We start from the raw sequence: 13,114 nt of genomic DNA on the forward strand, positions 1-13,114 counted from the left end.
ATAACATTTTCTATAAAAGACTGGTTTATGAGTTACAACAATGTAATTTGTTGCAGTTTTGTTTTCTTTTCCATAAGGCTTGTTTTCTTTTCTTTATAGCTGGTTTTTATTTCCTTTCCAATTAAAAAGAATGTATTTAACATCCTGTCTTAAAACAATGTGATAGCCATGAAGTTTTTGTGTGAGAAAGGTAAGAGGAATGTTAATCTATGATGGAGATCACCAGTGAAGCGGGAAGGGGTCTTCCTTGGGGCTCTTCAATAATTTGCAACATTTTACAAAACAATATAGGCAAGGAGAAAGGTTAATCTATAAACAGAGAAACAAAGCTTACGGCTGCCTAGGTTACAGCTGTCTTTCGCGTGACTCAGGTGCCATCCTCACATTCATTTATTTTATTTTATTTTATTTTTTTGCTTGTAAAAATGTATAAGGTACAAGTGCAATTTTGTTACATGCATAGATTGCATAGTGCTCAAGTCAGGGCTTTTAGGGTAACTATCATCTGGATAACATACATTGTGCCCTTTAAGTAATTTGTCTTCATGTACCCTTGCAACCCCCTTACCCTTCTTCTGTCATTCCACTCTCTACATTCATATGTATACACTTTTTTAAGTTCCCACTTATGGAAACATGAGATATTTGTGTATCTAACTTGTTTTATCTAAGTTTTGTTTGTTTGTTTGTTTTAAACAGAGTATCACTCTGTCAGCCAGGCTGGAGTGCAATGGCGCGATCTTGGCTCACTGCAACCTCCACCTCCTGGATTCAAGCAATTCTCCTGTCTCAACCCCCTGAGTAGCTGGGATTACAGGTGCATGCCACTATACCTGGCTAAGTTTTGTAGTTTTAGTAGAGATGGGGTTCCACCATGTTGGCCAGGCTGGTCTTGAACTGCTGCCCTCAGGTGATCCGCCCACGTTGGCCTTCCAAGGTACTGGGATTACAGGTGTGAGCCACCGCGCCTGGTCTTTACCTAAGACATTGGCCTCTAGTTCCATCCATGTTGCTGCAAAAGACGTGATTTCATTCTTTTTTATAGCTGAATTATGTGTATATATGCCACATTTTCTTTATCAAATCATCCATGGAAGAACACTTACGTTGATTCCACATCTTTGCTATTGTAAAGTGCTTTAATAAACTACAAGTGCAGGTGTCTTTTTCACATATTGATTTCCTTAGGGTAGATATTCAGTAGTGAGATTGCTGGATTGAATTGTAGTTCTATTTTTACTTCTTTGAGAAATCTCCAAACTGCTTTCCATAGAGGGCTTACTAATTTACATTCCCACCAACATTGCGTAGGAGTTCCCTTTTCTCCACATCCTTGCCAATAGTTGTTGTCTTTTCTGACTTTTAAATAATAGCTGTTCTGACTGGGATAAAATAATATTTAATTTTTTTGTTTGGTTTAGAGACAGGCTCTTACCCTGTTGCCCAGGCTGGAGCCTCTTGAGTGGCTGGGACTATGGGTGTGCACAACCATGCCTGGCTAATGTTTGTATTTTTTGTGCAGGTGGCTTCTCTCTATGTTGTCCAGGCTGGTGTCAAACTCATGGGCTCAGGTGATCCTGCTGTCTTGGCCTCCCAAAGTGCTGGGATTACAGCATGGGTCACCATGCCTGGCTTAGATGATATTTCATTGTGGTTTTAACTTACATTTCCCTGATAAGTAGTGATGTTGAGCATTTTTTCCCATAGTTGTTGGCCATTTTTATGTCTTCTTTTGAAAAATGTTGGGCCAGGTGTGGTGGCTCATGCCTGTAATCCCAGCACTTTGGGAGGCTGAGGCGGGCAGATCACCTGAGGTCAGGAGTTTGAGACCAGCCTGGCCAACATGGTGAAACTTCTTCTCTATTAAAAATGCAAAAAATTAGCCGGGCGTGGTGGTGGGTGCCTGTAATCCCAGCTACTCGGGAGGCTGAGTCCGGAGAATCGCTTGAACCATGGAGGTGGAGGTTGCAGTGAGCCAAGATCATGGCATTATACTCCAGCCTGGGCAACAAGAGCGAAAACTCCATCAAGAAAAAAAAAAAAAAGAAAAGAAAAGAAAAAGAAAAATGTCTACTCATGTCCTTTGCCCACCTTTTTTTTTTTTTTTTTAAACAGACAGATATGACTGTGTCTCAATAAAGGTTTATTCACTAAAATGAAATTTGAATTTCATGATTTTCACATAATGAAATATCATATTTTTTATTTTTATTTTTTTGAGACAGTCTTGCTCTGTTGCCCAGGCTGGAATACAATGGCATGATCTTGGTTCACTGCAAGCTCTGTCTCCCAGGTTCAGGAGATTCTCCTGCCTCAGCCTCCTGAGTAGCTGGGGCTACAGGCATGCACCACTATAACTGACTAATTTTTTTGTATTTTTAGTAGAGATGGAATTTCACCATATTGGCCAGGCTGGTCTCAAACTCCTGACCTCATGTGATCTGCCTGCTTCTGCCTTCCAAAGTGCTGGGATTATAGGCGGGAGACACTGTGCCTGGCCTGATTTTCACATAATAAAATATCTTAAAAATTTGTCTTCAACCATTAAAAAATGTGAAAATCAGGATGGGTGTGGTGGCTCATGCTTACAATCCCAACACTTTGGGAGGCTGAGCGAGCCAGGAGTATCGCTTGGACGCAGGAGTTTGAGACCAGCCTGGGCAACACAGTGAGACCTCTCCTCTGTTAAAAATAAAAAAAAAAAAAATTACCCAGATGTGGTGGCACATATCTGCAGTCCCAGCTACTCAGGAGGCTGAGGCGGGAAGTTTGCTTGAGCCCAGGAGTTTGAGGCTGCAATGAGCTATGATCATGTCACTTCACTCCAGCCTGGGTGACAGAGCAAGACTGTCTAAAAAAATAAAATAATAAAAAATAAAAACGTAAAATCCAGATACAGACCATATGTTATTAGGCAGTGGGCAGGATTCAGTCCACTAGCCACAGTATGCTGACCCCTGTCTTTTTTTTTTTTTTTTTGAGACGGAGTCTCACTCTGTCGCCCAGGCTGGAGTGCAGTGGCCGGATCTCAGCTCACTGCAAGCTCCACCTCCTGGGTTTACGCCATTCTCCTGCCTCAGCCTCCCGAGTAGCTGGGACTATAGGCGCCGGCCACCTCGCTCGGCTAGTTTTTTTGTATTTTTTAGTAGAAACGGGGTTTCATCGTGTTAGCCAGGATGGTCTCGATCTCCTGACCTCGTGATCCGCCCGTCTCGGCCTCCCAAAGTGCTGGAATTACAGGCTTGAGCCACCGCGCCCGGCCTGACCCCTGTCTTAAGTGAAGATATTGATAAGACCCAAACCTGAATCGGTCCTAAAATCAAGACTTTCAAAGCAGATTATTAATGAGAAATGCCCTGTGCCAGATGCCCCCGTGGTATGAACAAGGTCAGGTTCCTCATACAGGACAATGGACTGGCACTTGCCCACTTTTTAATGGCATTATTATTATTTTTGTTGAGTTGAGTTCTTTGTATGTATAGTCTGGATATCAGTCCCCTGTCAGATGCATAGTTTGCAAATATTTTCTCCCATTCTGCAGGTTGTCTGTTCACTCTATTGATTATTTCTTTTGCTGGCAGAAGCTTTTAGTTTAATTAAGTCTAATTGGTCTAATTTTGTTTTTGTTGCCTGTGGTTTTGAGGTCTTAGTCATAAATTCTTTGCTTAGACCAACGTCCAGATGAGTTTTTTCCAGGTTTTTTTTGTTTTGTTTTGTTGTTTTTGAGATGGAATTTCACTCTCGTTGTCCAGTCTGGAGGGCAGTGGTGTGATTGCGGCTCACTGCATCCTCCTCCTCCTGAGTTCAAGGGATTCTCCTGCCTCAGCCTCCCTAGTAGCTGGGATTACAGGCATGCACCTCCATGCCCAGCTAAATTTTGTATTTTTAGTAGAGACAGGGTTTCATCATGTTGGTCAGGCTGTTCTCAAACTCCTGACCTCGGGTGATCCACAGGCCTCGGCCTCCCAGAGTGCTAAGATTACAGGTGTGAGCCACCGTGCCCGGTCTTCTTCCAGTATGTTTATAGCCACAGGTCTTACATGCAAGTCTTTAATTTATCTTGAGTTGATATTTGTATATGATGAGAGGGACAGGGGTCCAGATTCATTTTTCTGCATATGACATTCCAGTTTTCCCAGCAGCATTTATTGAAATTTCCCAGTGTATGTTCTTGTTGACTTTGTCAAAGATCAGTTGACTTTACATATGTGGCTTTGTTTCTGGGTTCTCTATTCTGTTTCATTGATCTTTTTGTCTAATTTTATACCAGTATCATGCTGTTTTTGGTTACTATAGATTCAGAGTATAATTTGAAGTCAGGTAATGCAATGCCTCCAGCTTCAATCTTTTGCTTAGAATTGCTTTGGTTATTTGAGCTCCTTTTTTGGTTCTGCATGAATTTTAGAATTTTTTTAATAGTTCTGTGAAAAATAATGTGGGTATTTTGATGGGGATAGCATTGAATCTGTAGACTGCTTTGGGTAGTATGGCCATTTCAGTAATATTAATTCTTCCAGTCCATGAACTGGGATTTTTTTTTTTTTCCATTTGTTTGTAGCATCCCCAATTTCTTTCATCAGCGTTCTCTAGTTTTCCTTGGAGACATCTTTTACCTCCTTGGTTAAATATAGTCCAAGGTATTTTATTTTTCTTTAATATTATAGCTATTGCAAGGAGGATGTCTTCTTGATTTCACTCTTAGCTATATTGCTAATTGGTGTATAGATATACTCCTGGTATTTGTATATTAATTTTGTGTCCTACAAATTTACTAAATTCATTTATCAAATGTAAGAGATTTTTGGTGGAACCTTTAGATTTTTTCAAATGTAAGATCATGTCATCATCAAACAGGGATACTTTGACTTTCTATTTTTCAATTTGGAGGCCTTTTACTTCTTTCTCTTGCTCAATTGCTCTGGCTAGGACTTCCAGTATTTCATTGAATAGTGGTGGTGAAAGTGGGCATCCTTGTCTTATTCCAGTTTGTTGGGGGAATGTTTTCAACCTTTCCCCATTCTGTATGATGTTGGCTGTGGGTTTGTCATACGTGGCTTTTATTAGTTTGAGGTATGTATATTCCTTTTATGCTTAGTTTCTTGAGGGTTTTTATCACAAAGGGATGCTGAATTTTATCTAATGCTTTTTTTCACATCTATTAAGATGATTATATGGTTTTTGTCTATAATTCTGTTTATATGATGTATTACATTTATTAATTTGCATATGTTGAACCATCCTTGCATCCCATCCTCGGTCATCATGTGTGCTGTTTGATGTGCTGTTTGAATTGGCTTACTAGTATGTTGTTGAAGAATTTTGCATCTATGTTCATCAGGGATATTGGTCTATAGTTTTCTTTTTTAGGTCACATTCTTTTAAGACTCAAAATAATTTAGAGCTCCAACAGCTTAGATTCTGAATTTTTTCACATATCCTTCAGTCCTAAATCCTAGACCTTTATCAGTTGTGCAGTAAGTGTTATTTCAGAAAGATATACAATACACTCTTGTCTACATAATGCTAACATGGCTGTTGTAAAAAAAGTTCTGGTCATCTCAGGTTCCCAAAAGCTGGCTTCTCTTCCTAGTTTGGGAAAAGAAGCAAACTAGTTATAGTTCTACAGATAACAAACCATGTGTGCCTAGAACCCCAAACTATATCAAAAGAACTGCCCACTTGATGAGGGTCAACGGGCTATTTAATGGGAATTGAAAGCTTTAAGTCTCTTTTACTAATTAGTAGCAGATGCATTCCAGATGCTGAATGGGGACTTACAGAGGGCAATACTGGCTAACACAGTGAAACCCCGTCTCTACTAAAAATACAAAAACTTAGCCGGGCGAGGTGGCAGGCGCCTGTAGTCCCAGCTACTTGGGAGGCTGAGGCAGGAGAATGGCGTGAACCCGGGAGGCGGAGCTTGCAGTGAGCTGAGATCCGGCCACTGCACTCCAGCCTGGGTGACAGAGCGAGACTCCGTCTCAAAAAAAAAAAAAAAAAAAAAAAAAAAAATTTATATATATATATATATATATATATATATATTCTGTAGTAATCAATCCAAATAATATCAGCATTTACATTTTTCTGCTGGCCTGTGTTATGAATAGCAATCCATCAAAGATCAAAGGAATATTCTTTTATAATCAACCATATTCATTATGCCTAATATTTTGTTTCCTCCATGGTGTAATTTAAATCATCACTTCCAAACTATTTGTTTTCCAATTACCAGGTATGATGCAGTTTTTTCAGTTATCAGGTCTATGTAGTTTTCCCCAAGGGCAAACCAGCTCTTTATATAAATTTTCTAGTGACCCCGGGTCACTAGATTTTCCAGAATAGAGCTCTTTGGGTAAGGCAAATTAAGCAGTGGCAAACTTGGCTGGGACACTGAAGCACAGTCTCTGAGGATGCAGGGTTGTGACAGGTCTCTGAGGATGCAGGTTGAACCCTGGAAAGGGTTGGGGACTAAGGTTAAGGGTTAATGCAACCAGGAAATCTGGAGACTGTCTTCAGAGCTGCTAAGAGAGGTTTACGGCAGGGATTCCTTCCTTCCTTCCTTCCTTCCTTCCTTCCTTCCTTCCTTCCTTCCTTCCTTCCTTCCTTCCTTCTTCCTTTCTTTTTTTCTTTTCTTTCTTTCTCTCTTCCTCTTTCTCTTCTTTCTTTCTTTCTTTCTTTCTTTCTTTCTTTCTTTCTTTCTTTCTTCTCTTTCTTCTCTTTCTTTTCTTTCTCACTTTCTTTCTCTCTTTTTCTTTCTTTCCCTTTCCTATGGTACTGATATGGCAGGGATTTCCCTGGCAATTACCAGATGTCTTCTGGCTTCTGCAAAAGCAGCTAGAATGGGCTTGCTCTTCCTTACACCCTAGCCACACTCTGAATCTAAGGGCCCCTGTGTTCAAGGTCACTCCTCAGTGACAAGCTGCCTTCTAATGTGGTCAGTGGGTGGATGGGAGAGCGTAGGCTGGGAAACAGGACCATCAAGGGGCTCAGTTTCTTCCCCCTCACTGTTTTTGTTGTCCTGGCCTAGTTTGGGTCTTTGGTGCCAGGGATCCTGATAGAGCTCTTTTTAGTTTGTCTGGACAATGTCTGGGGTGAATACCAAGAGCCAGAGTGAGATAAGACTCCACATGTCTTGAGATGAGCTATTGGCTGAAACCCAGAGAGGGGACTAAGGCTTCTTGGAAGTTCTATGAGATCGAATGCCCTATTTAGTAGAAGGTTCATTGTTAAAATATAAATGTAATAGTATTGAAATGTAGACGGTGTCCAGCCAAGGAAGGAAAGAAAACACTGAGGACCCTAAGTCAAAGTCTGTCTTTGCTATCCCTCATAGTAGACAAGCGGCAACAGGCAGATCACTAAATCTCCCTGTGGCTTGGTTTCCTCTCCATAAAACAGTAATAGGGTTATGGTGAGGATCACCGAGACAGCACATGTGGAAACAGAGAAATACATGCAAAGATGTTCACCATTATTAGCACTTTCTGTCTCACAGACACTTTAAAGATTGGAAAAAAGAGAAGAGCTTCTCTCAAGAAATTAGCCCAATACAAACCATTTAAGATCACTGGCAAGTACAGCATGATTTCCCACATTTTCCAAATGCTAACCTAAGAGGTCAGTGTTGGTTTTGGGGGCTGTATTAGCCAGGGTTCTCTGGAGGGACAGAACAAATAGGATGGATGTATATATAAAGGGGAGTTTATTAAGGAGTATTGACTCAGACCATCACAAGGTCCCACAATAGGCCGTCTGCAAGCTGAGGAGCAAGGAAGCCAGTGTGAGTCCCAAAGCTGAAGAGCTTGGAGTGTTATGTTTAAGGGCAGGAAGCACCCAGCACGGGAGAAAGATGTAGACTGGGAGGCTAAACCAGTGTAGTCTTTCCACGTTCTTCTACCTGCTTTTATTCTGGTCACACTGGCAGCTGATTAGATTGTGCTTGCCCAGATTGAAGGTGTGTCTGCCTTTCCCAGACAACAGACTCAAATGTTAATCTCCTTTGGCAACACCCTCACAGACACACCCAGGAACAGTACTTTGCATCCTTCAATCCAATCAAGTTGACACAATATTAACCATCACAGGGGCATTTCAGCAACACCATCAACCCCCATATATACACCACCAGATAGTATCTCCCCCTCGCTGTTTTGCTATACAGATTGGCATGACAGTTTTTTTTTTTTTTTTTCTTTTCTTCTTCAAGACAGAGTCTTGCTCTGTCACCTAGACTGGAGTGCAATGATGCGATCTCACTGTAATCTCCGCCTCCTGAATTCAAACAATTCTCCTGCCTCAGCCTCCCAAATGAGAGGTGAAGCTGGCTGGGCTTCTGGGTCTGGTGGGGACTTGGAGAACTTTTCTGTCTAGCTAAAGGATTGTAAATGCACCAATCAGCACTCTGTGTCCAGCTAAATGTTTGTAAACGCACCAATCAGCACTCTGTAAAATGGACCAATCAGCTCTCTGTAAAATGGACCAATCAGCAGGATGTAGGTGGGGTCAAATAAGGGAATAAAAGCAGGCCACCAGGGCCAGTAGCAGCAATGTGCTTGCATCCGGTTCCATGCTTGGGAAACCTTGTTCTTTTGCTGTTCGCAATAAATCTTGCTGCTGCTTACTCTTTGGGTCTGCGCCACCTTTATGGGCTGTAACACTCACCACAAAGGTCTGCAGCTTCACTTCTGAAGCCAGTGAGGCCATGAACCCACCGGGAGGAATGAACAACTCTGGATGCACTGTTTTTATGAGCTGTAACACTCACTGCGAAGGTCTGCAGCTTCACTTCTGAAGTCAGCGAGCCCAAGAACCCACCAGAAGGAAGAAACTCCGGACACATCTGAACATCTGAAGGAAGAAACTCCGGACATACCATCTTTAAGAACTGTAACACTCACCGTGGCTTCATTCTTGAAATCAGTGAGACCAAGAGCCCATGGGGAAGAACCAATTCCAGACACACCAAGTAGCTGGGATTACAGGCATGCGCCATTACGCCCAGCTAATTTTTATATTTTTAGTAGAAATGGGGTTTCACCATGTTGGCCAGGCTAGTCTCCAACTCCTGACCTTGTGATCCACCATCGGCTTCTCAAAGTGCTGGGATTACAGGTGTGGTTCACCATGCCCAGCCGGCATGACCGTTTTAAACATTTTTAACACTGAGGAATGGAATGCGCATGTAGAAAAGGGAATAAAACAGCCAGGTGCTGTGGCTCACACCTGTAATCCCAGCACACTGGGAGGCCGAGGTGGGTGGATCACCTGAGGTCAGGAGTTCGAGACCAGCCAACATGGTGAAACCCCGTCTCTACTAAAAACAGAAAAAAATTGCTGGGCGTGGTGATGAACACGTGTACTAGCTACTCGGGAGGCTGAGGCAGGAGAATCTCTTGAACCTGGGGAGGTGGAGGTTGTAGTGAGTCAAGATCGTGCCATTGCACTCCAGCCTGGGCAACAAGAGCAAAACTCCATCTCAAAAAAAAAAAAAAAGAAAGGAATAAAACATAATTTTGCCAGCTTGGGGTCCTTCGAGAAGCAGAGGCCAAGAAGGGGGTTAAATGTGCAAGGATTTTATTAAGAGAAATACCTTTGGGAAAGTAAATAGAGAGGGAATCGGAGAGGCTTTGGGGAAAGGCTAGGGCAGTCATTGTTCCCCTGTGAGTCTCATTCAGAGGGGGAGAGAGCGAGGTGGGTAGATTTGTCCTAGATTGACCTGAAGTCTAGGGAAGGTTTGGCAAAGCTGTTGGGGAGCCCCTCAGCTAAAGTTGGTGGTTGCAAGCCTCGTGTACCTCCCAGGATCTGTTCTGCCCTGCTCTACCTGTTAATCTCATTCATGAGTGGAGCAGCCTCAGGGCCAACCCCATTGTTGTAGGGGTGGAGTTGGCCTTGCCCCAATGCTGCAGTGGGGTTCTGCATGCATCTGGGCCCTCAGTCAAGTTATACTCCTTGTAATAGGAGGGCTGGGTGGTGCGTTCTCGTAGCCTCCACAGTGAATGTTCAGTGCAGTAAATATTTATAAGGCAAACACTTATCTAATTATCAGCTGGATCAAGACAGGAAATTTCAGAATATCCCTGTGTTTAGAAACAACATCCGGCTCAAACCCCTCCTTTTCCATGGAGGCAACTACTGTTCTGCCTTTTATGAATGTTGGTCACTTCTTTTGGTCACTTGCCATTCTTTGGTGTTTTGCCAATCATGCATTTATTCCTAAACGATAGTTTAGTTTTGCTTATTTTTGAACTTCATATAATGGAATTAGTATGTATGCTTTTGTGTCTTGCATTTTTGCATGATATTAATTTTAAGATTCATCTATATTATCGTGCATATCTCTAGTCTGTTTACTTTTATTGCTGTGTGTATTTCATTGTTTCAACATCTCACAGTTTGTCTAGTCCAATGTTTTTCCTGCATGGGCTATTGCAAAAAATATTGAGTATATAAGACCATCAGGATACATGTATGATGTCAAATATTTTTGTGAAAGAAAGGTCCAAAGGCCGCCAGTGTTCCCAAGAAGAACCCTGAGCTTGGTACAGGAGGTGCTGACCAGCTCACTAAGCACATTGCATGCAAGAGCTCAGAGCACACCAGACTGTCGCTGTTCCCTCTGTATTGAGCACAAGTAAACCTTTCTTAAAACTGCTTAACAGGCTGGGTGCGGTGGCTCACGCCTGTAATCCCAGCGCTTTCGGAGGCAGAGGAGGGTGGATCACCTGAGGTCAGGAATGGCAGACCAGCCTGGCCAACATGGTGAAACTGCATCTCTACTAAAAATACAAAAATTAGCCGGGCATGGTTGTGGGCGCCTGTAATCCCAGCTACTTGGGAAGCAGAGTCAGGAGAATTGCTTGAACCTGGGAGGCAGAGGTTGCAGTGAGCCAAGATCACGCCATTGCACTCCAGCCTGGGCAAAAGGAACAAAACTCCATCTCAAAAACAAATGAACAAACAAAAAAAACAAATAAAAAACAGACTGTTTAGCCATGCATGTGTCAGGCATGCCCCCAGCTTTTTGTATTTCAGACCCCATGGGGCAAGGGTCTGGGCCTAGCTTACCACAGCCCAAAAAGGCCTGTATGTGACCATGCTGCCTGGATTGGATATGAAGTGCATCTGCTAGTTGTGGGGACTGATGTCTTGCAAGGGACTGGATTTTGTGTTCTCACTTGTCTTGCTGTAAATAGATACTTGACCCTGGTGTGCATGTTGTCTGTTCTCAGTGACCTTGACTCATGCTCTGGTCTCTTCCCTGGGTGGCACTTACCTGCTTCTTGACCTTGGCCACATTCATGTCATATTTTATCCTGTGGCACTACCTGACCACCTGGTAAAACAGTTCCTGTATAAATATCCTGGTGCATGCCAGGCGCAGTGGCTCACGCCTGTCTCCACAGCTATTTGGGAGGCTGAAGCAGGAGAATCGCTTGAACCCAGGAGGCAGAGGTGCAGTGAGCCAAGATCTCGCCACTGCACTCCAGCAAGTTGACAGCAAGACTCAGTCTCCAAAAAAAAAAAAAAAAAAGGAAACAATTAAAATATATGAATTGGCTGGGTGCAGTGGTTCATGCCTGTAATCTCAGCATTTTAAGAGGCCCCGGCAGGCAGATCACTTGAGCTTAGGAGTTCAAGCCTGGACAACATAGTGAAACCTCGTCTGTACCAAAAAAATACAAAAATTAGCTGGGCTTGGTGGCATGTGCCTGTAGTCCCAGCTACTCAGGAGGCTGAGGTGGGTAGGATGGCTTGAGCTCTGGATGTGGAAGTTGCAGTGAGCTGGGCAATAGAGTGACACCCTGTCACAAAAAACAAACAACAAAAACAAAAATGAATTGATATTGTTAAACCTAAATCTTCCTTAAAGTTAAATTTTATGAGTTTCAAGAAAGATTTCCATTTTTGTGATTTGATATTTGAATGGAAATAAGCCACAGTTAATCTTATTCAGTGTTAGGTACAGTAAGTTCCTCTTCAAAGAGTTGGCTTGTTCAGCTTCCTTGTTCTTTGTTCTCTATTTTCAAGCCTAACTTCCTCGTTCTTTGTACCTCTTCTTGCCCCTAGTTATGGTAAATAACCTTCCAGCCAGCCCTAATCTGTAATTCACATCTATTTCCTTGATTACTTGCTCTGCAATTGTCCTTTCCATCAAAACTACCCCTCCAGCCTTTCCTGCGCCCTAACATGCCCGGACATACCTTGTGCTCTAACAAACAGCCTCTCCCTTCCTGCCTAGTTAGCCCTATTCAATTTTAAACAGTAGCCAATCAAGTCAGCTTAGATTGTGTGATTGGACTCCAGTCAATGGGGAAAGGACACAGCTACAGGAACTGCTGCATTAGGGATAAAAACCCCTGCCCTACCCCACTTGGTTTGCTATCGCCATGGCCAGGAGTGCAAGCAGCACCCTTCTGCAGAAGCAAATTTGCCTTGCTGAGAAATCTTTTGTTCGAGTGCTGGTTTTCTTTATGACCCCGAGCTGTTATTTCTAACATTCAGTAACAACCGCTAAGCAAAAACCTAATTGCCCTTTTCTGTTATCCCTAGTCTCTCACCTGAGGTCCCTTTAAGTCAAAAAATCTGAGGAGAAATAATTACCTGTCAAATATGAGTGACAAATGCAAACTGTAACTGGTAGGCACTGAGTCCTTAGCTCAGTGCCAGTTTGGGTCTGATTTGTTGTTTCAGAAGCTGAAATCTTACAAGTTTTGGCCTCAAAGATTTGTGGTGCCAGCCTCCTGGTGCTCAGCACAGGATATGTTATTACCCCAACCAAACAGAAAGAGGAGGCTGAATTAACCTATCCCATATACATCTCAACCCAGGCCCTGGGACTCATCTGTATTGTCAATGGGGGGACATGGAGAGGGATTTTAAAAAATAGAAAGGCCAGGCATGGTGGCTCATGCCTGTAATCCCAGCACTTTGGGAGGCTGAGGCAGGTGGATCACCTGAGGTCAGGAGTTCAAGACCAGCCTGGCCAACATGGTGAAACCCTGTCGCTACTGAAAATACAAAAATATTAGGTGGGTGTGGTGGCACATGCCTGTAATCCCAGCTCCTTGAGAGGCTGAGGCAAGAGAATCACTTGAACCTGGGAGGCAGAGGT

At 42.9% G+C, this 13,114-nt stretch overlaps 1 non-coding gene across 1 annotated transcript; it reads left to right on the top strand.

Moving 5' to 3' along the window:
* The first annotated feature begins 12,737 nt into the window (after positions 1–12,737).
* LOC112424874 (small nucleolar RNA SNORA51) lies at positions 12,738–12,869 on the top strand. The gene has a single exon (XR_003015812.1). It is a non-coding gene; the product is annotated as a small nucleolar RNA SNORA51 (small nucleolar RNA).
* The last annotated feature ends 245 nt before the right edge of the window (positions 12,870–13,114 follow it).

Source organism: Macaca nemestrina, chromosome 4 (genome assembly GCF_043159975.1).
Source record: "Macaca nemestrina isolate mMacNem1 chromosome 4, mMacNem.hap1, whole genome shotgun sequence".
NCBI lineage: Eukaryota > Metazoa > Chordata > Mammalia > Primates > Cercopithecidae > Macaca > Macaca nemestrina.